Source organism: Gouania willdenowi (assembly GCF_900634775.1).
Source record: "Gouania willdenowi chromosome 24 unlocalized genomic scaffold, fGouWil2.1 scaffold_320_arrow_ctg1, whole genome shotgun sequence".
NCBI classification, from domain to species: Eukaryota; Metazoa; Chordata; class Actinopteri; order Blenniiformes; family Gobiesocidae; genus Gouania; species Gouania willdenowi.
Genome location: NW_021144848.1, coordinates 404,527 through 426,693, shown reverse-complemented (window position 1 = coordinate 426,693; position 22,167 = coordinate 404,527). Strand labels below are relative to the sequence as shown.

General features: G+C 39.8%; 1 protein-coding gene across 1 annotated transcript in view; it reads right to left on the bottom strand.

The window, feature by feature from the left end:
- The window catches only part of LOC114458298 (leucine-rich repeat and fibronectin type-III domain-containing protein 2-like), a 214,028-nt gene that overhangs the window by 90,701 nt on the left and 101,160 nt on the right, over positions 1-22,167 (bottom strand). The window contains exon 3 of the mRNA XM_028440694.1: positions 15,703-15,831. The gene's annotated coding sequence lies outside the window, so the exon portion shown is untranslated. The remainder of the gene's footprint in view (positions 1-15,702; positions 15,832-22,167) is intronic.

The window sequence follows — 22,167 nt, the reverse complement described above, 5'->3', positions numbered from 1 at the left end:
AATGTTTAATAAAAGACAATCGCCCTTTACGGAGCCATCCATCTCTCACTCTGAGTGACAGCTGTCAAATCTGTCATGTTTCAGCACCAAGGACGGCGTAAAATCACCACTAATTTAGCCACTTAAAGACCGTGTAAAGCAAATTCTGACATTTTCTTCTAAACACATTAAATTGCTCATAAAAGTATTCTTTAACACGTACAAAGCCATTCAACTATTTATAATTTAATTGTGGAGCTTGGCTTCAAAAAGTGAATTTCCAATTTCTGTTCCAGATTTAATGGGCGGGTCAGAAATCATAGCAGCGTAACGTCATGGAGCCCTCATTAGTATAAACCCGACCCAGCTGCTGAAGCACACCAAACATCCGCGGCCTCCAATATAACGAGTGCTTGCCTTGTATTTGTCCAAAAGAGAAGGAGAACTTTGTGTCCTTTCCCAGCGGAGGCCTGCCTTGTCTTTCATAAACCTAGAGAAGCATATCATCTTAGCTTTGAACTGAGCTTCTGTCTCGATGTCCAAAGCAGAACTTTCCCCGTGGTCTCCTTCTCTTCTCTCTGTCTCTGAGTCCTCCTCATGTCCAATGGGTAGTTCTCCTCCTTTGTCCTGTCTGTTGGAGGCAGGTTCTCCTGCATTAGCATCATAGCTACAGGTGCTGCTACTCGCTACGCTAACTGCTGCTGCTCTCCTCCACAGTTTCCACAGAAATAACCTCAGACTTCTTTACCTCAGGCTGAGCTTCACCTATTGGCTTTTTTTTTTAAGCTATTTTCTATCGTCGTCCAAGCTGAGAAACAATTGTTGTGGAAAATCACACTTCAGACGTAGCGTGGGCGTGGCCTGACTTTCCCCTCTCTTCCTCACTCGCGCTCAGTTTTCACATTCAGTTTTGTGTTTACAATGACATTTCCAGTTATTTCAACTCAATGAAAGACGCAGCGGTACAATTATAATACGTTAACATTTAATCAAAACACCTAAAAGTAAATGAGATGCTGGGAGAGAAAAAAAATAGGTGCTGATTAAATTACCTGACTAAAAATGATAGAATATAAATATAAAAAATGAAGTGCAACCAAGGTCTGTTCAGGTTAAATGAGCAGTGGTTGAACCTGATGCTTGATGGTGAGCCTGAGGCGTCTGCAGAGTGAATGCTAACAAGCTAACGCTACATGTGCTGCTGCAGTGAACTATCAGAAGAGCCTGGAGCGTCTTCTTTAGAATAACTTTGTCTGTGTTAAAGCCAAAGTGTTTTCAAACACTGAGCCCAAAGGTGGTTCCATCCATTTCTCCTGCACCACCTCATGCTGTTATGTTGCCTGCTAGAGCATGGTAATGATGTTATACACAGCCTGAGCCGAGACAGTCTTTATCATTAAAAGCACTTTTAAAACACATCCATATAAAGTGTGATGTGCTAAAATTCAATGCGTTAGTTCCTTGTATCGACACAAACGATTGATTATCTATTAAAACTAGTTTAAATCGATTAAAGTCACCAGGAAGGATAACTTGCCGAGCACAGATTGACGTAGTTGGGTCGTAGGAATATAAATCAATTAATCAATCTAATGGATGAATCGTTATACCCTTACTAGTTATTGCTTTTCCTTGTTGTGGTTTTGTCTTGTGGGATCCAGTAACAGACAATCAAAGGGTTGATGAACCTTTGGCATCAAATCAAATTGTTCTAGACTGATCCTTATTGAGTTTTTAGCAGGGGAAAGCAGTTTGCCTTGACACAAAAGACCTGTGTTGGTGCAGAGCTACTGAGAGTGATTACTGACTCCATCACGAAACCACTGACTCATACATCCAACCTGTCATTCCTTAAAGGAAATGTTCCACATGGACTGAAAACAGCCAACATTTATAAAGCTGAGGATGCAACCAACTTTACCAAGTACAGGCAGTTTCTCTTTTACCTGCCGTTTCCAAGATTCTTACAACAGACTGCTGAGGTCGACAAAAATGAAATATTAAAATGCCGTCTAGCAAACAGCAGAGTTGGAACTGTCGTTCCCTGCGGTCACAGACTTTTCCGGGGGGCACGGGTTTTGTTTATTACATTTTGGTAAACAAAAGAGGTTTACATCGACTTTTTTTTTTTTAACTTTTATTCATTTTTAGAGCAACCTAGAGCAGCACAAGTTGTCATTTTGACTGAAAAAGCTGCTAAATGATCCAGAATGCTTCACCTCCGATAGAACCCAATGGACTAAAAGGGACGATTTACGTCATCAATGACATCATTTCAACATGGCGACGCACAGCCTCTCAAATGGTACAGTAGTCCCATAATAAAACAAATATGATGCAAAATAATGAGTTTTGTTAGACGTAGATCTAATAATAAGGTCGTTTCAAAGGTTTTAGGCCACATTTGTAAAAAAAAGTGGAGGATCCCTTTAAGAGTTAGAGGAAGTATGACTGTCAGCAATAAAGTCAAAAGTTTTGATGAAATCATTGGTTCTCAAAGGTTTTTTTCTGTTGCTCCCCCTTTTGAAGAGTGAAAAATGTTCAGTCCAGAATTTTAACTGAATTGGGTAAAAAAGGTTAAGCTTAATTGAAGAAAGTAATAATTGTGACTTTTAAAAATCATAAAAATAAATATGTGATCACATTTCAGATCAGTAATGATAATCACGAGTATTCTCCCCCCCACCCCCCAGTTTGGATTGGTGATTAGAGGTTATTATGTTTCCACTGCAGCACACACAGCTTCTACTTGGCAGTTGTCTAGGACGCTGTCACAGAAGTGATTTTATGTTCATTGTCCCTAAAGAACAACTGGATTAATGAGAAGAAAGAACAAACAAAAGAAAAGAAATGGATGATAAAAAGGAACAAGTGCTGTGGGAGAAAATGAAGAAGAAGTAATTAAATAATGATGGTGTTAGTCAGCATCAAAGATGGTTTCACTGTTAATTAAATGTTGGTGTGAACAAATGTTTGTTTTTTCCAATGAGTTATCAATCCATTTTCTCCCACTTATCCATGTTGGTGTGTAATCTCCCCATTGCCCACCATGACCTTGATATGACAAATATTAAGCTCCATGATGAGACTCCCTTGAAACATCATGGCAGACCGATACGTCCCAATGATTTTGAAGCGGTCAGACGACACCTTCAGGAGTTACTGGCAGCTGGAGTAATCTTACAAGACTATTGCTGAGCTTCCACCTGAAATTCAGAACATGAAATATTTATCTGAATCAGTGGCCCTGACAGAAGCAGTTCCTGTCCCTCAGCCAGTACCAGCTCCTTCTACAACAAACATAGTACAAGCATCCCCTTTCACTCTCTCTGCTAATGAGCTAGGCTAGCTAACCACTAATGTGATGTTACTCACCACTAAATAAAGCTACAGTATTGATGTAACTAGAAAAGTTTCATAATCATGGCTTATAGACTCAAGAAGCTCTGAAACGTTCACTCATGGGGGTTAAAGTGAAATATATTATACATGTTTGGTGCGACCATGCGTGAGGTGTACAATAATTGGTCATGACCATGAAATTATCACATACATAAACAAAAGTCAGTTAATAAGTACATTAGTCCCGCCCCCAGAACTCAAACGTCTTGTGAAGGCTTCCAGACTAATGAAACATTGAATAATACAAAGAGATTAGGATGAATTCCAGACTACGCTGTCCTGTCACTTTAGTCTTAAATGTAGTGTCTCATTAGAACATGTTTAGACAAAGAATGAAAACAGTGAAACTTCCCTTGGTGAGATGTGTGTGCGTTTGTGTGCCACATGAGCTCCGTCCTCTCTTATCTCCTCCCTGCAGCTCGGTGAATCCTGAGCATTTCACATAAGACTATCAAACGTTTTAGGGTCAGCCCGTCCCCACGAGGGGAAACACAGAGCAACAATGAACTCAGAAGATTTCGCTAAAATACTTGGAGACAAAATGAGGCCAGGACAAACAAAAATGTACAGTGTGCACTTTTGTTGGCTTGCTCCGCTGACACGAGCTCAGATTTAGCATCTTTCCACCAATTAGCCACTCCATATGCCTTAAGCTAACACAATAGAAATCCATAATGTGGGCTCACATGAAGCTCACAGGGTTGTCTCCCCTGCTATTCATTACTGTGCTAGACAAGCCTTCCCCTGGGCCACAGGCAGCAGTATTACACTCACTGATTCTCTATGCTCATTCAACAATGTGTGAAACTCAAAGAAACCAACAGTTCTTCACACACCCTAATCACATTCTATCATTTATCTGGACTTTCTCAACAAAAACAGACTTCATTTACAATACATTGATTTTTTAATTTTTTTTTTTTTATTTAGGACATCATCACCTACTTTATACCAGTGGTTCTCAACCTTTTCAGGCCACGACCCCCAAAAATAAAGGTCCCATAGAGTGGGGACCCCCACTGTAGCTGAAGGTGGTTGAACACAGACATGAACATTGAAGAACAGTCATGTGGAGACAGGACCATCTATAAGGAGGAATAAAGGGGAGAGATTTTTGGGGTCCATCCATAAAATAAGTAAAATGATGGTCCATTGTTCTATGAATCTGTGATAATCACATTTATTTATTCATCTGAATAATATCCACTGTTATACAGGAACGTTTAGTAATATCTGCGCCATAGTATATAGTCATCTTAAAGATGGAAATCATTGTTTTAATCAGAAATAAAATGGGTTAAAAGTGACCAAAAATGGCAGAAAAGGTGGTGAAATGGGATTTTAAAAACCACGTGTCAATATTTGAACAAATAGTTTAAACATGACAAATGATGAATGTAGTTAATTGGCAAAAATAAGCATGAAATATGGTGAAAAGAATTTAAAAGTGACAATAATGGGTCAACACACATGACCGTAGGTGGAAAAGTGGTGGAAAGGGTTTATAATTATAAGTGCTGAAAATGTCCTGAAAGTGAGAAAAAATGCGCAGAAAAGGCATTAAAATGTGATGAAGTGGCAAAAATGTGAGCAATGTAACAAAAATTCATTAAAAAGAGCAAAAATATGGCAATAAAAAGGGATGAAAATAGGTTAAAATATGAAAAGTTTGGTGCAGTTGCAGAAAGAGGGTAAAAATAAGCAAAAATGGGCTGAAATTGTTAATGAAAATATATATATATATATTCTTAGTTTCTTGAAGGCATCTGGCGACTCCCTCCCAGTGTCTTGCGACCCCAAGGCTCAGAACCCCTGACCTACATCAATAATATTTGATTTTCTAAGCTTATTTTGCCTTAAAATAATAGTTTTAAGAATCACTGCTCTCACTACGTCTCCACTGTCTGCCTCGGAGCACAAACACTCTCACAATGCAGCCGCAGCATTAAAACAAACACAGCAGAGAGTTTGATGAACTGTGATGACGGTCATCAGAGGAACAGAGGAGACGCCATCATCTCCTCATAAAACTCCCTCAATTATACGATTGTTGGTAAAAAAAAAAGTAGTGCATTTATTTCTCTTTAGCATCATATCTCACTGTTGGAACCTCATAATCAGCTCCCAGTGTAATTTACACAAATGGCGCTCTGTGTCTCGTCCTCTCATGAAGCTCTTTACAACAACGACGTGACATGAACTGATTACTGAGTGCATCCTAAACACAGAGTGCTGCAACCCAGAGCAGCCCTGAAACAGCCACGCTACGGGATCACCTCACACAACAGAGAAAAGTGGCACATGTTGATGTTGTGAAGCTAGTTACTAATCAAAGTGTCTGTGTAGCACTAGTGACTCAATCAATAAAAAAGCTGTAGTTAGTTCAGAACGTTGCTGCCCGAGTCCTCACTAGCACTGAGAAAGTAGATCACATAACCCCAGGACTCAAATCCTTACACGGGCTTCTAGTCAATCACAGAATACTGCTACGGGCTTATAAATATAAAGGTATATATGAGTGGCCAAGCGGTTAATGTTTTTTACAATATCTACAATCTGTATCATGTGACGAAGCAATAAAACAATGAACATGTACGTGAACTGTCTCATAAAAATGAAGATTTTGTAAAGTACATTAACCGCTTGGCCACTGCATCAGCTCTCGAGCCTCCTCTCCACATAGCGTGAACCTAAATATAAACATGGAGAATCACTCTCCATGACTATTTTTGTTCATAAATGACTCTAACAACCTTTTTCTAACAATGTGTGGAGGCAAATTTCAGCATCCTGCCTTTACAGTTGTAGAGAACCAAATCCTCAAAGTTGAACTCTGACCTCGGACACTAATTTCACCAGTCAATGAAGTCAGAGGTGCTGCCTCCCACTGTGTCCCAATTCCTGTCTGAACAAAGGCACAGGAAAATCCAAGAACAGTTTCGCTCCTTTCATCACCTCTCTGTTACATTACGATCAAAAGGAAACAATCAGTCAACGTCTACATGCTAAGTTTTCAAACTCTGGGCTCCGACCCCCTGCAGATTTTGTCACCTCCAGAACACAAACCAGTGGTCACACAGGACGTTGGAATAATACCAGCTTTTTGTTTCCCGCTCAAATGAGAACAAAGAACATGTACTTGTTTGAAAAGTCACAAAAGAAAGGATTATTAGAATGGTTCCTGCAGAAATCTAATTGCAAATATTGTCAGTCCTATGCCACTCTTTTCATATAATTCTATAACCAACAGAATGCTATTTTAAAATGTTTTATCATTTAAAAAGTGCTTGAAATACTAGAAAACATCACAAAGCTTAGTTCAAGGTACTGAGAGTTAACGATATGGTAAAGAAAATTCCTTAACATGAATTTAGACATTAAGGTTTATAAAGTACTAACTATGCTATTTTTTTAACCGTGTCTGGTATCTAACTGTTTCATAATAGATGATATATTGAGATATGATGTTGAAAAGATGTTTTGAAATATGTGGAATTAATTATTAGGCATTCTTCTATGTTTAGGAACTCCCTATGTTGTCTGTCATTCCACTCCACGCCCACAATTGAGACACACCCACAAGCTGAAAGCAGAGACATTGACCAATCACCGATATGATCTCACAATGATCAACCAAGACACCTCCTCCAAAAGGCGTCTCCTTTTAAAAAAAAGACGCGCTCCAGAAACTTCAGTTTTGGACGCGGGCGTTCACGCTTACACGTGTTCCCTCATGTTTCCAGTCTTTTCTTTTATTTGTAGTTGCATCAGTTAGACTTTTTAAGAACCTTGCTCGCAGCGAAAGCCTAAGACGCAAAAGAGCGTGCCTGAATTGTCCAACATCTGAATCGTGGACCAAACCTTCTTAGTCTGAAACCGGCTGCGATCATCCCCGAAGGGGTTGTGGATCGGCCAATAGAAACCCTGCTGTTTAACGAAACAGAACTCACGCCAGCGCAGCTATACTGCCACACGGACGTTGTTCCTGCAAACCCAGAACGTCTCCAGGTCCAACCAGACCGCATCTCAAGGTATGGACCAGTGAACAATGGACCAGCAGAACTGACTCACTTAAACTACAATATATTCTCATTCAAACACTCATACTTACACTCCACTCACAATCCAACACATATACTGTATGTTTGTCCGTCGCCCCTGTCTGTCTTCCCTCTTTGTTTTATGAGCTTGCTTTATGATTCTATTCTTTGATTTTACAATAGTTAGTCTAGATTAGTTTAGAATAGTGATCCACTTTACCACATGTAATCCTTACCTTTATTAGCTTAGACATGCATTTCATCATGATTTAATTATCCCATTTCACTTGATGTTTGACCGTGTTAATAGTTGAATTGTGAATAAAAGGTTAAACGTAATCTTGGATTCCTCTGATTCATTAAAGCTGTGATGATGGTGTAGATTAGAATGGTGCTGTTAGAATTCACTTCCCTGATTTAATACTTTGTTTAGTCTAAAGTAAAACTTAGACATGTTTCCTCTTTTTAAGAGGTGGCACCCAGTAATTCGTTGAGCTAATATTAATAATCAAAATTAATTTTCTCATTCATATAACCCATTATTAACTACCCTTATCCTCCTACACAGTGACGAAAAATGACTTTGTTTCGGTCACATCACTGGCTGCTGCGCTAAAACGACAAAGCCCACTGTCTCCAAATCCTTGCTTCTGATTGGTCAATCCCACACACGGGGGAGCAGGGAGGGGAGGGGCCATTTCTACGAGCATGAATCAGTTTTGCTACAGACGTTTCTCAAAATGTGTTGCAGAACTCAAGCAGTGCAGATTCACACGAGAAAAGTAGTTTGTGCATGTGTAGCGGTAGATTGGAGACGTTGTGGTTGTAAACCATCATTTACGGAGGTAATTAAATAACATGTGAATAAATGTTGGATTACAAGTTTGCAGCTGTAATTTCATGTGTAAATATCAGTCTCTACATTTTTTTCCTAACATTTGTGACATTTAAATTATTTCACGTGTGTGGACTTTTTATACACAAGCTCACATCCTACAAGCTCTCACATTTTGCAACATATCTACCTTCATATATAAAGCACGACATGGTACAGGACCAAATTATATCCCAGACCCCCCCCCCCCAGAGGTCTCAGGTCATATGGGACAAACCAGCTTCATGTTCCCAGCGTTTAGTTTCTATGTTCCTCATCTGTGGAACCAACTCCTAAAAAGCTGCAGTTCCGCCCAAACTCTCAGCATTTTTAATTTAGGGTTAAAGAGATTAATATTGGACCCTGCGTTTAAATAAACAATCCTGTTTTATTGATTTATATTGTTTTACGTGTTTTGATTTGTCCTCATTTTTTAAATGTAATGTTAAGATGTGTTAGCACTACTATGATGTTTGTTTTGTGTAAAGCACTTTGAATTGTCTTGTATATGTATAAAGGTGCTATAGTTCAGTTCTGTTTTAGGACTAGAAGAAACAATCACACAATACCTGAGGTATAAGTGGTGACGGTGCAGTGATTGAATGGTTTAATCGCTGTAGTGGTGGTAGGTCTGGTTTAGGGGAATCAGGGGGTGGGATGGGTTGTAGGCTTCATTAGGGTCATCAGGTGGGTGCCCTCCTTCACTGGTGTTTCAATGATAGGCCCACAACATATCATTGATTGATTATAAATAAACTTGACAAGACTTTTGGTAAAGAAATATCCAAACCTGGGCATGTGTCCAAGTGCCTTTGGGCCAGGCACTGAACTCGAAGGTTCTCCCATTGGTCGCCCTCCTTTAGGTCCCGTCAGTGTGTAAATGAGCTGATCATTTAAAGCAACTACTTTGATATAAAAGCTCTTAAAACAAATCTGTTTCCATTTGATAAGAATTGCCTAATTTTGCCTGGCTGCAATTATTATTTTTAGGGGGCCAAGCCCGCCGGGCCAGGGAACCGCGTATGTAAGCATACGCGGATCCTAGGACCAACGGTGTGAGGAACCCTATTGTAATCGCTTGGGTTTTTATTATATCTACTATGTTTCCCCCAGTAAGAATGGTGCTTCAGGTTAAACCGTGCAAGGGAGGGCGGTGCCCTTTGGAGGCTGTGTCCAGGACCCTTTGTGTACCTCGGACGCAAAAATTCACATATGTCTGCCAGCAGGTGGCGCTATAACCAAGGTCAACACGTTTTGGCCTATAACTCCTACACCGTATGTTGCACATTCAAAACCTTCATATCCACAGACTCCCTGAACAGCAATGAATATCCTGGGCTAGGCCACGCCCATTTCCGCCTGGATTTTTGCAAAAACTGGAAAACCTACTTTTTCAAACTTCTCGTTGGGGTTTCATCCAATTAGCGTAAAACTTGGCACGTAGAGTCTTCAGTAGAACTTGATCTAAAGTTGATCAAATAATTTGGTTTGGGTAAAATATGGGCAAATTATTAACGAGTAAAGGTTTCTAGCTAGCTATAAAAACGCAAACTGTTGCATATCTCTGTCAAAATAAATGCTAACTACACTAAATCTGAGATCCTTGGTTGGCATGTGACTGTGGGGGTATGAGCAAAATGTTTATAATTTACCCCACTATGGGGTGCTGTAAATATGGGAAATGTATATCTCATAAATGGCACAACCAATTTTAACCAAATTTGGTGGGTATGACCTTGGGTTGCTCCTGGGGCCGTATTTCAAAGTTAATTGCGATTGGTCAAAGTGGGTGTGGCTTATTACAACATAACATACAAACAAACAAACTTTTATTTCAGCTGAATTATTATGTAGAGGACTGTGAAATTTACAGGGTACACAGATCACCCATACCAAAATGTGCGCCACTATATTGGGTGCAAACACATTTTTGCCTGTAACTTTCACATTTTAAATCACATCTTCTAAAACTTCAAATCCACCTGTTCACAGCAAACGGCACGTTGGCCTGTGTCCTGACGCTCGCCACAAGCCAGTCATCCATTGTGACGTACTACCATGGGCTCCGCGAAACCTGGGGGCTAAGTCGCGTGGGAAGGCTTGGGCCCCTTTCATAACTGCTTTCAGTTCTAGTTATTATTATTATTATTATTATTATAAATCACAGCCTTTTACCGTCCGTCAATGACTCCATTGGTTCATTTTCTAACAGATGGAAAATTTAATTTACCAATCCACTTGAAGTGTCAACATGAGGGGAGGATATTGTTGATCCTGTTGGGCTTTAAAGGGATTGTGTTGGACCACAGTGTTTGTGGGCAAAAACAAATCAAAGAATTACTGGTGAAATCCACAGAAAAACGACCTGAAAACTCCTCCAATCAATAAGTTGAACGTTGTTGTTCGTTGGGGTGAACGTGCAGCAGCTCTTTGTGCACTGATGTCTATAAAGATGTATGAGGGTTAGATCTGCTCACACTGAGTAATGACTCCACAACAGCTCCGCTGCTGAATATTTATCACTGTCACTGAAACCTGGGCCAGGTGCAGATGTTCCTCAGCCTGGAGCGCGTTCAGCATCGTTTACATCTGGTTTATGATCAGAGTGAAGAAGAGTGACAGCCTGTGCACCTACACTGTTATTCTGGTTCCCAACCAGGGGTGCTTGAACTCATCGCAGGGGGTGTTTGTCAATTTAGATTTTAACATTATGTGACACATTTTTACATGCACATTTTCCTCATCCATCGATAATAAACTGTGATGCACTCACTACTGTACATTAGCTCCATGGAAAGATGTAAAATGAGCAGTTCTTTGACAAATTATTTAGTGAAGATCAAAGGTGAACACATTTCTTAACTTCATTATTGAGTTAAAGTACAGACAGCCTTACTCTAAAGCACTTAATATATGACGGAGGTAAACGTATGGTACTAACAGTAATGATAGTCATCAAATCTGGAATTTAATAATTTAATAAAATCCAATAAATTAACAATATTCATGCAATAATCAAAGACCTGTTCAATCGGCTCAAAGTTGAATGAATAAAGACTAAACTAACTCATCTGTAATCACTGTTTTATAATCATAAAAATACATGTTCTGTAGGTGTAACTAAAGGCTGGGATACACTGTGCGATTCTTTCAAGCGTTGTTCTCAGCTCCAGCTCAGAGCCTGAATGTGCACAGCTCACGATTCATGTTCTCACACCGTACGGACCGACACTCCGACACAATCTGACTGCTCACACTGTACGTTCATACACAACACGGCGGGGTCTCTGAAGCATCACCATTAAAACAGACAAAGAAGAAAAATCCGGAAGTGGAGAGACACTCACAAATCTCAGCAAAAAGAAAAGACGACGATGTGATGGACCAGGAGCTGGATGGACTAACGTGGTCAGTACAGTCCGTCTATTTTACAGTGGTCCTACGGTGTTCACGCACGCACAGCGTGAGCATTTACGGTAAGACGGTCCGTGGCACTGCTTCAGCTGTGAGACACCCTCACGAGGAGAGACTGGATTTTTCAACCAACGTAGGGGGGCTTTTCTGTTGTTTTTTTTCTTTTTTAAATTGGTACTGTTGTCATACATGGACACAAAATGGACATCCAGGTGTGCATGGGTTGTTTTACCTGCAAAATTACTGCAGGTTCCACGTAATACCTCATTTAAATAAAAAATAAAAAAAAAAAAAAAAAAATATATATATATATATATATATATATATATATATATATATATATATGGCCTTTGCTCTTGGAGCAGGAACAGCTCAGAGAATGGAGAACAATGTACAGTAATTTACACCCATTTGTGCATCTCTGTTTATACCAAGTCGCCCGCCCTGGTAATGTGTCAGAGGATGTAATCGACACGCTTGTTTTGTCCCAAGACGTGGGCGGCTTCTCCTTTGCTGCTCTATTTCGAGGAAAACCAGTGTAAATTAGGCCCGTGTTTACGTGAAACACATGATGCTCATTGGTCGACAACGAGGTCAAGTCTCTTGAATCCAAACTTATTTCTTGTCTATATAGTGTTTGTGAGTATTTATTAGTGGAGGACCTATAACAAGCATGAGTAACGCTCTAACTACATTCATCATCACCTTCACCAATAAGCTTTTTCACACACACTCAGAAACCTAGCTTTCGTTCAGTTCTCGTGCATGAGGTCAAAGATCAAAAGGGGAAACTCACCATGTCTGACAGTGTCTGACGGAGATTTAGATTATTTTTCCCATTGGAGCACTGGTTCCTTGACAGATTTTTTTGTGGAAACGTGGGATCGGTTTCCATGGTAGAAATGCCCAGTTAGCTGAATAAAGCTAATGCTGCACACGAGCTGTTTAGAGTCCATCTTGTGCCCTTACTTCAAATTTGTAAATTGAATTAAAATAATAGCTTAATAAAAATAATCATGGACCTGGTTAGTGAATGTTGGACCTCCTAAATTTACCTTTTTAAAGTGAAAACTTATACTGTTCTTTTCACACTCAGAAATCTCGTTTTTCACATCAATAATAATAATAAAATGTTATTTATAAGCGCTTTTCAGAAACTCAAAGACACTCCACACTTTGTAAAACAACTACACGAGTCAAAAAAGGAACAACAATAAAGGTAAATACAGAAAGTGCACAACAATCATACGTTAAAAGCAGAGGTCGCTTTAATACTGCTTCTCTCATCAGTTTTACACAGTGCTTGGATATGTGCATCATTTTTGTTCCGCTGGAGACCCAGGTAGTTGGTGTTTTCGTCCACCAGGGGTCACCTGTGTGGAAGTGAGGGGGCTGCCTTTGCTTCAATACTGCTGCTGAGCTGCTTCCATCGGTTTTACAACGTGCTCGGATCAGCCGTAAGTGGCATCAGCGGAAAACTCTGGTCCCTCCTCGAGTCTGAATATGTGTAATATTAATAATGTAAATACTATTAAAACACTAAAGATCATTGGATTAAAATTACAAACGCTGTTAGGTTGGAAACATCAACAGAGCGAATGAGCTTGTTGAAGTTTTTACCCCTCTCGACCCGTGACCCCCGAGGACGCCCATGCACAGTTCCAGAGTGTGAAAATGCTCTTATTATAAGCTTTACTTCACAAAATTTGGCTTGAAAATGCAGGAAATAGTATCTCAGAGGGTTAGAAATTTCCAAATGTTCTGGGGGCGATGCTGCACTAAACCATTCCCTACGCTGGGAAAAATTCCTGATGACAGCATTTGTCTTTTAGATGTAGAGGAGTGATCATGATAAGAATTCCCTAAAAATAATTCTTAAATAAAGTACAGATTGTGAAAAAGAGTAACTAAGTACAATAGTTAGGTTTAGTTACCGTCAACCACTGGTTATCATGTGTGATGAACAGTGTTGGGAATGTTACTTTAAAAAGTAATTAGTTAAAGTTACTCACTACTTGTTCTAAAAAGTAACAGAGTTAGTCACTGAATTACTCTATAATAAAAGTAACTCATTACCAAGGAAAGTAACTATTTGCATTAGTGATAAAAAAAAAAAAAATGTTGCTATATGTCAAAGAATTCAGATTTTTTAGATGCGTGTATCGTGAGGTGCTTCATTAAATTTGAGTTGCTTACAACAGATGTGGACAAAGTCTTCACTCCTGGATATAATGAACACTTCACATGTACGTTCTTGTCTTTGACCACAATTAATTTAAAGTAGTGTTTGTATCGTCACCTTAAAAATGACAACTTTTAATCAGATTGCTCCACGCTCTCCATCTCTGCTGATTCATCAAATCTGTAGTGTGTGTGTGTGTGTGTGTGTGTAGTGTGTGTGCTGGCACATGTGTAAAAACACTGGCTCTGATTGGCTACCATGACACATGACGCCGCCTTAGCCAATCATGATCGCTCACCTTGTTTTTAACCCACCTCCTCACTACAGCTGCGTATGAAGCCAGGGATGTTTTCAGATCACAGTTTATTCAATCAATGCATGTAACGCACCGTATTTAACGTTCAGTAACGATAACGGCGTTGTAACGGTGTAAAAAGTAATTAGTTATATTACCCCGTTACTGAAGAAAAAAACCGCTGTTACCGAACGCCGTTATTTTAAACGCTGTTATTCCAAACACCATTGACGAGTAACAAATAGAATAAAATCATCTTATCCTGGGAGTTATGTATTGAGCATATGCAGAAGCAGAAAGTCACTGGAAAAACACTTCCAGCTCATTTGTACATAAATGCATGTTTAATAGGGATGTAACGATTAATCGTAAGGCAGTTCAAAATCGATTCATAGGTATATCGATTCACATCGATGCTGTGAAAATTGAATCGCAGTACTTTTTTTAACCAGCAGAGGGTGCTACCCAGAAGTGTTGGCGGCGAGTGAAATATGCTAATACTTTCTTTCTGGCCATCTTCTACTCTTAAACATATTCATAAATGATTCATTACCCCTTTAGCACCGAAATAATATCTGTAATATTACGTGAATATCTGTAAAAGTCACGTTTTTCTATTAGCTCTGTCTGCTAGCATAGCATCTCTTCTTCACTGCAAAATATCTGCATGCCAACCGACCACTGGGTTACCAGCGCCCTCTGCTGGTTCAAACAAATATCTGACCTAAATACAGTAAAATGACTTGTTTTTTTGTTTTTTAAGTCCAATTGTTAAGGCACAAAATACATTTTCAGTTGCACTTTTAAAAAGAAAAAGAACTATTATGCAGTTTTGTATTGTTTACTATAGAACCAGAATTTAAATAATAAGCTTCTTCTTCATTTGTATTATTCCTTTATTTATTTCATTCAAGATTTATTTTTAGTTAAATTGCATTGTTTTGAATAGTTTATCAAGGGATTATTTTGACAATGAAAAATAGTATAGTATTTTCCCAAAAAAAATAAAGGAATATTTTTCAGTCATTTATATACAGTCCCATTTTGTAAAATAAATCGTGAGAGAATCGTATCGTGAACCCAGTATCGTGAATCGAATCGTATCGGGAGTTGAGTGAATCGTTACATCCCTAATGTTTAACATATAAATACACAACAAAGAATGGAAATAAATAAGACATTTGGAATAAGTTAGTGCTTTGACATGGTTATTAAGAAATGAGGTCATTAAAAGTGATGGATGTAGGAATTCTCTTTTCTAGGTCGTACAAAACACTGTCAATAAATAAAGGAACATGTTTTGTTTGCTCCTTACTTATTAACAGGATGAAGACACTGCAGTCCTTTAGGAACTATTGGAGAAGAAGATTAACGCAGCGGAGGAGAAAGGCTTTTTTGAGCGAGTGAATGTAAATATGAGGTGAAATATAGATACAGTAACGTGGAGAGAGAACAAACATCTGTAGAAGTGAGGGGATGGATGGAGTTTTAAACAGGCTGAACTAAAGGTACTGACCTATGCAGAGAATCTTCTTTCCACATGGTCCTCACAGGCAGCCTCCAACAGTACAAAGCTGTGCCTCAGCACACATCAGAGAACATGGAGGAGACCCTGCAGGGTGTTCAGGAGGAACGCTCACTGCACCTGGAAAACAAACGCATACGCTCATGGGATCTAATGCTAAACTATGAAATAAGCATTAATAATAACTAACACATGGGCCCTCATTTATCAACCTTGTGTGAAAACGGGTACAAATCTGAGTTCAAATTTGGTCGTATGACAGGACCAACGAGTGATTTATGAAACATTTCTATTTGACCAATCCCAGCGTACAAATCCAATCCAATCTATTCCAACTTCATTTATAAAGCACTTTAAAACCCAGGAAGGGGGGGCAAAGTGCTGTACAAAGTGACAACAGATAATATAAAGTGCATACACTGTAAGACAAACAACATAAACAAAACAAAGATATAAAATGACAACGTACATAAAATCAATGCAATTTAAAAACCATACGCCAAAGTAAAAAGGTGTGTTTTTACAACAGACTTAAAGACAGGCAGAGATGAAGCCTCTCTGATATGAAGTGGCAGTGCACTCCACAGCGTCGAACCCGCAAGTCTCTTATGAGCTTTTTTTTTTGCTGTCTGGCGCCGTGAGCAGTCACTGGTCAGCTGATCTAATGGCGCGTTTCCACTGGGGGTATACTCTCTACCCTCTCTACTCTCTCTCTTTTTTCTCTACTGCATATGATTGAGAGGGAGCTTTTTGGTCATGTTGTTGATTTAATGTGTTTGTTGATGATTTGAATTGATTTAACTGATGATTTTAAATGTTCTTATTGATTTTAAACAGTTGAATGTTTTATCATGTAAAGCACATTGAGTTGCCTTGTGTATGAAATGCGCTATACAAATAAATTTGCCTTGCCTTGCCTTGCCCTCCGTGGTACTTGGTGCTACTTTTTTTTTTAGTACCTCCTTTGTTGAGGTTCCAAAAAAAGCAGCCATGGTCTGAAAATGTGACGTCGGCACAACGCAGACACTGATTGGTTCAGAGATTCATCACAGCGTAAAGTAGTCAACTCACACACAGAGAGGAAGGTTTTGGCCACCATTGTTTTCTGTTTGGCGATCTTATGAGGATGTTAGCTTAAAAGTGCAATCCGTGGAGTTTGGCAGTTCCAGGTGTCAGGTTGGTGCTCAATGGAAATGCTCCAAAAAAACAGTAACGGTCGTGAAAGTGAGGAGTGCAGAGCCGTGTGGAGCAGATACCATTAATGGAAACGCAGCATAAGTGCCCGAGCAGGGACATGGGGTGAAGAAGGTCTGCCAGATGTTTGGGTGGGAGGCCATGTAATGATTTAAGTGTTGATAATTCTGGCAGTCTGTGGTCATCTCATTAAAAAGATACGGGACACTTATCTAGACCATGATTCTATCCTCATTTGTATAGTTCAAAGTCAAAATCAAACATTTACCATGATATTCAGTTTGAAATCCATTTAAAATACCACATTAAAGCCGTAGATGGTGAGAAAATGTAGAGTTTTAACTGTTGGATGAAATCACGTTCCTAAGAAAGCCCACACAGGCTAAAACAAATACGATGTTACTGTTTTCCACAATCAGCAACATTTCAAAATCAAGTATGAGCCTAAAGTAGAATAAAGGCCTTCATGTCTAACGCTGAGCATCACCACTGACCCTGAACCTGATCTTGACTCTTTATTGGCTTCTTCAAGAATGGATTCAACATAAAACACGTCTGACCTCTCACTGCAGGAGAAGAACTGGTTTATTGGGGTCCTCTTACATCTCCACAGCCTGAGGCCAGTCTAACTAACTAACTAACAGTATCTAACTACCTAACACTGATACTGTAGTTACATGTAGCCCTCAGTCAATACGGACCCCTACACCGTGACCCGAGGCTGTGCATCAGTAGCTTATGAAGTCTGTCAGCACACGTTTCACAGAGATCCTCTGGTCTTCATCATGACTGTACTTGGTACGCGTTCTAAAGATCGTTACTAGGATGGGATTAAAGCAGCGCGCACAAGAAATGATGCACGCCGCAATCATAGCACACAGAGCTCTGTGTGCGTCTCCAAGAACACCAGACCAGTCAGTTGTACATTACAGCCTGTACATTATTAATTAATGTATGAGTTGGGTCAAGTTAAACCTTTCATTATTTTATTTTATATTGTGCATCGTTGGAATCTCAGTGCTAAACAAATATGTCCATATTTTTAATTGATTTATTTTTTGAAGCATTAATAATAATTCATAGAATTAATTTTTTTCTTTTTTTTGAGGTGAGCACACATTCAGAGCCATAAATGAAATGGGACTAATAATAGCATATTAATTTCTTCTATTTACGGCCAATGATTTTCCTTTCGGTGCATCCCTAGTTATAGCTCATTACATATTGATAAAAAGCCTCTTTAGAGCCAATCATTGAAAGATAACTGCACGTTTTCAGCTTGTTCTTCAGCAGAGGAGAGGAGGGCTACAAAGATGAACCAGCTAAGAGGACATTGATAGATTTAAATCAGTCACACCCCATCACTACAGCTAGTGCAGGGGTTCTCAACTGGTCTCACCCTGGGACCCACATTTTGCCACGGTCATTAAATCGCGACCCATTTTTTTCAGAACTCAACCAACCAAATCAAATTTTTCATAAATAGTTATATGTATATAATCTTTTTAAAAACATAAATCTATATATTTTCCTGTGTAGCAAGCATTTCCCAGCATGCCTGTCAAAAAACGATGTTTCTTTCAAATTAAAAGACAAATCCAATGTGAAATTTTTGATCAGCTGTCCGCGACCCACCCAGTGTAGATCCGCGACCCACCAATTGAGAATCGCTGAGCTAGTGGACATGTCTATAGCACATAGATAAGCAATGACCTGAAGAAGAGCTGAAGCCATGCTTAGTTTTTTTTTATCCATCCATCCATCCATCCATCCTGTGCTGTCTTTAGATTTATAAAAATTGGTGAAAAACATGCAACAAAAAAAGATGTAACAACACTGACTCATAATTCCTTAGCTGACTGTCAAATTGTCAGTATTTGATGATAATATGCCACAGTTGAATTCATTTTAATGAATCTACCTTCTTTGTTTAGCTTAAACATTTTTTCAGCTAAACTTTGAAAGTCCCTATTAAGTAGAAACTCAAGTTCTGGAACACTAGAATTTGAGTCTTTAAAAACACTTTATCTCTCAAGTGATACTTCTTTGGTAATTGGATGAGTCTAAACGTATAATCTGGTACTGGGTTGGACTATTACACGTTCTTACAAAGCTCTGCCAGCACTGGGCGGGACTACAATAAATGGCTCCTTTTACAGAAGCCACAGTGAAAACCACAAGATGGACTTGGTTGGAGAGCACTTTAATGTTCCATACATTTCCACCACAACGATCCCACGAACATCTGTGAAGTTACATTCCAGCGCATCTGAGCGATGTACGGACAACCTGAGAGGATAGATCTGTTTCAACCTGTAGTGATTAACATCAGCATCACCGGTGATCCCAAAAAAAGGACAGAAGTCCTAGAATGGAGACGTTTTCTAAAAGCAGAGGCTATACAGCAGGGGTCACCAACATGGTGTCCGTGGGCCCCAGGCAGCCCGCATGGACCATAACAAGAGCACTATTAACCAATGAGCTTTGTGTAAAAACTGATTTACTTACCAGGCTTCAAACTCACAGAGATAAATACAGATGTGGTCAGAGCTTTAATAGAGTACATGCTGCACTTGATATGTTGTTGTATTAAATTGAACGTGTTTAAATGTTTATTTTCACATTGAGGCAAATTTGTTTAAAGGCACACCGCAGACTTTGTGACCTAAAGAGTTGACCCATATGAGTTATTTTAAATGATTCCACAGGCCAATATACAGCGTTGACAGTATCAATGCTCCGCGTGGGGCTTCCGTCTTGAAATACTGCCTATCTAAGTTTGAAGAGACGGACCGTCTTTGGCCAGGTCATGTGACCTGGAAAATGCCTGGAGAACGTATCACTTTACGGCAGTCACGACTTAGATATACTCATTGGGCTCAGGCTTTTGCTAGTATTTTGCCGCATGTTCCACTCCTGGTCATGGCCGAGGCAAGCAAAAAGTTTAAAACTGCTTCTGATGAGGCTAAAAAAGACGCCCCCGAGACCCGGCCCCCTCCGCCGACCTTCCTTCCCCCGGTGAAGGGGGCCGATAACGGCGGTGAGGCCAGGGAGTGGGGGGGGGATGCCTCCGACGCGGCAGGGAGGGCCAAGTGCCAGGCCTCTAGCGGCGGGGAGAGGAGGGCGGCGGCGGCTGCTTCTCAGGCCGCGATGCGAGCCCAGCCCCGCTTCGCACCCCAGCCCGACCGACCCAGCCCTTAGAGCCAATCTATGTAACGTAATGAAAATGAAACAATTGCATGAATTAAGAAAAGAAGTGTTGCATGTTGAAACATTTCGTACCATTTTAGGTTACTGCTAGTTTCTCATTATCTTACCCTTTAATTAATGTGAAACCATGAAAATATAGTATTTAAGAAGTGTATATCAAACCAGTAGCCCTTTGGATTATTCAGTACCTTTGAAGTCGCTCACAGTTTCAGAAAGGTTGGTGACCTCTGGTCTATAGACATACTGGGATGTAATAAAACTCACTTTCCCACACTCAAAATCTCCTGCCATAGAGAGTTACTAATGGTTAACAATGACATTAAATGATCCAAAATGGAGTTAAAATGTAAGGGAATGAGGTTTTGTTTTTTAATCAAACTAAGGTAATAGCAGGATTGAGTAGGGCTGGGACTTTAACTCCTTAACTCATTGAGTCCCATTCACGTCTATAGACGTGAATCGTGTTTTTCGGCTGGAGTTGCTAGGAGACAGTGTGACGAAGCTCTCCGGTGAATATCTAAATTGTACCATGATGTAGTGACCAACTGGTGACATGTAGGTGGCAGCAGTGCACCTTTGGATGAGAGATCACCCGTGATGGGCAGAGCTCAGAAGGAGAGGAAAGGAGTGTACGAGACAGAAAATGGCGCTACGAGAGTTGATGCTGAAGTTCCCAGCAGCTCACACTCGACCAGAGCATGTGTGGAAGTAAGTGGACTATTGAGAGGGTGGCAATGGTGAGATAAAACGAGGAGGAAGAAGTTGCGTGTGGGGAGAATGACGGGGGAGAGACTTGGAGGACGGCCAAAATACAGTAAGAAATCCATTCAATTCTGACAAAGTTAGCAAAATAATAATAATGTTGCCATCAAAAGCCCGGTCTCGGTGTTATTTTTGTAGTTTTATAGATATAAAAACCGATGTTGAGGTGTCACTAAAGCAAAAAAATAAAAAATGCTTCAAAGTCACTAATATGTTTTTTCAGAAAAAGCCGTTTTTCTCAGCTTTTTGTCACAAACTGCCTCTATTCAACTGCGGATGATGGAAGAACGAAACCAGCTAGAAACAAAATTATTTTTTCTGATGAAAGTAGTCTAATTTCAGATGTCAGATTGTCATAGGACAAAATTTTCTGTGGATCTTTAAAAATGAGTCAAAATGCTCTAAAACGGCTGGCACTGAATGAGTTAATTGCAATTAAAAACTGACCTTTTGCAGCCCCCACCTCACTGCTAAACATGTTGCAGCTAGCACGGACAGCTAGCGCAAACACTCGGACAGTGCTAGCTGCTACATGCTGCAAACACGCAGCATGTTCAGAGCCATAATGTCCATGGGTGACAAATGAACAAAGTCAGTGGATAAACGTTATTTTCTGAAAGAGAGACAAAGCAACAAGTTCTATGTTCAATAATTGTGTTGCACAGTAAAGTGTTCTTTGTTTGTGTGGAACTCTCTACCCACGCATCTAAAATTAGAGACGAGTAACAATGCTTTCAACAATAAACTCAAAAAATTACTAAAATCAAAACAGTGTTCAAGGCAAAGCAAGGCAAATGTATTTGTACAGCACGTCACACACAAGGCAACTCCATGTGCTTTACATGATCAACAAACACATTACATCATGACCATAAATCTCTCTCTCAATCATACGCAATAGAGAAAAAAAAAACCTTTAACTTTGATTTAAAAATGTTCACATGTGATGCTGACTTCAGCTCTGCTGCAGTTTGTTCCACTTCTTTGCAGCATAACAACTAAAAGCAGCATCACCATGGTTACTGTGAGCTCTGGGCTCCACTATCTGACCTGTGTTCATAGATCTGAGAGACCTGCTGGGTTCATACCTGACTAACATGTCACTGATGTATTCTGGACCAAACCCATTCACACATTTATACACCAGCAGCAGCAGAACTTTAAAGTCTATTCTGAGGCTGACTGGGAGCCAGTGTAAAGACTTTAAAACTGGAGTAATGTGTTCAGACCCGAGCTGCAGCGTTCTGAACCAGCTGTAGATGTTTGATGAAGACCATTACAATAGTCCAG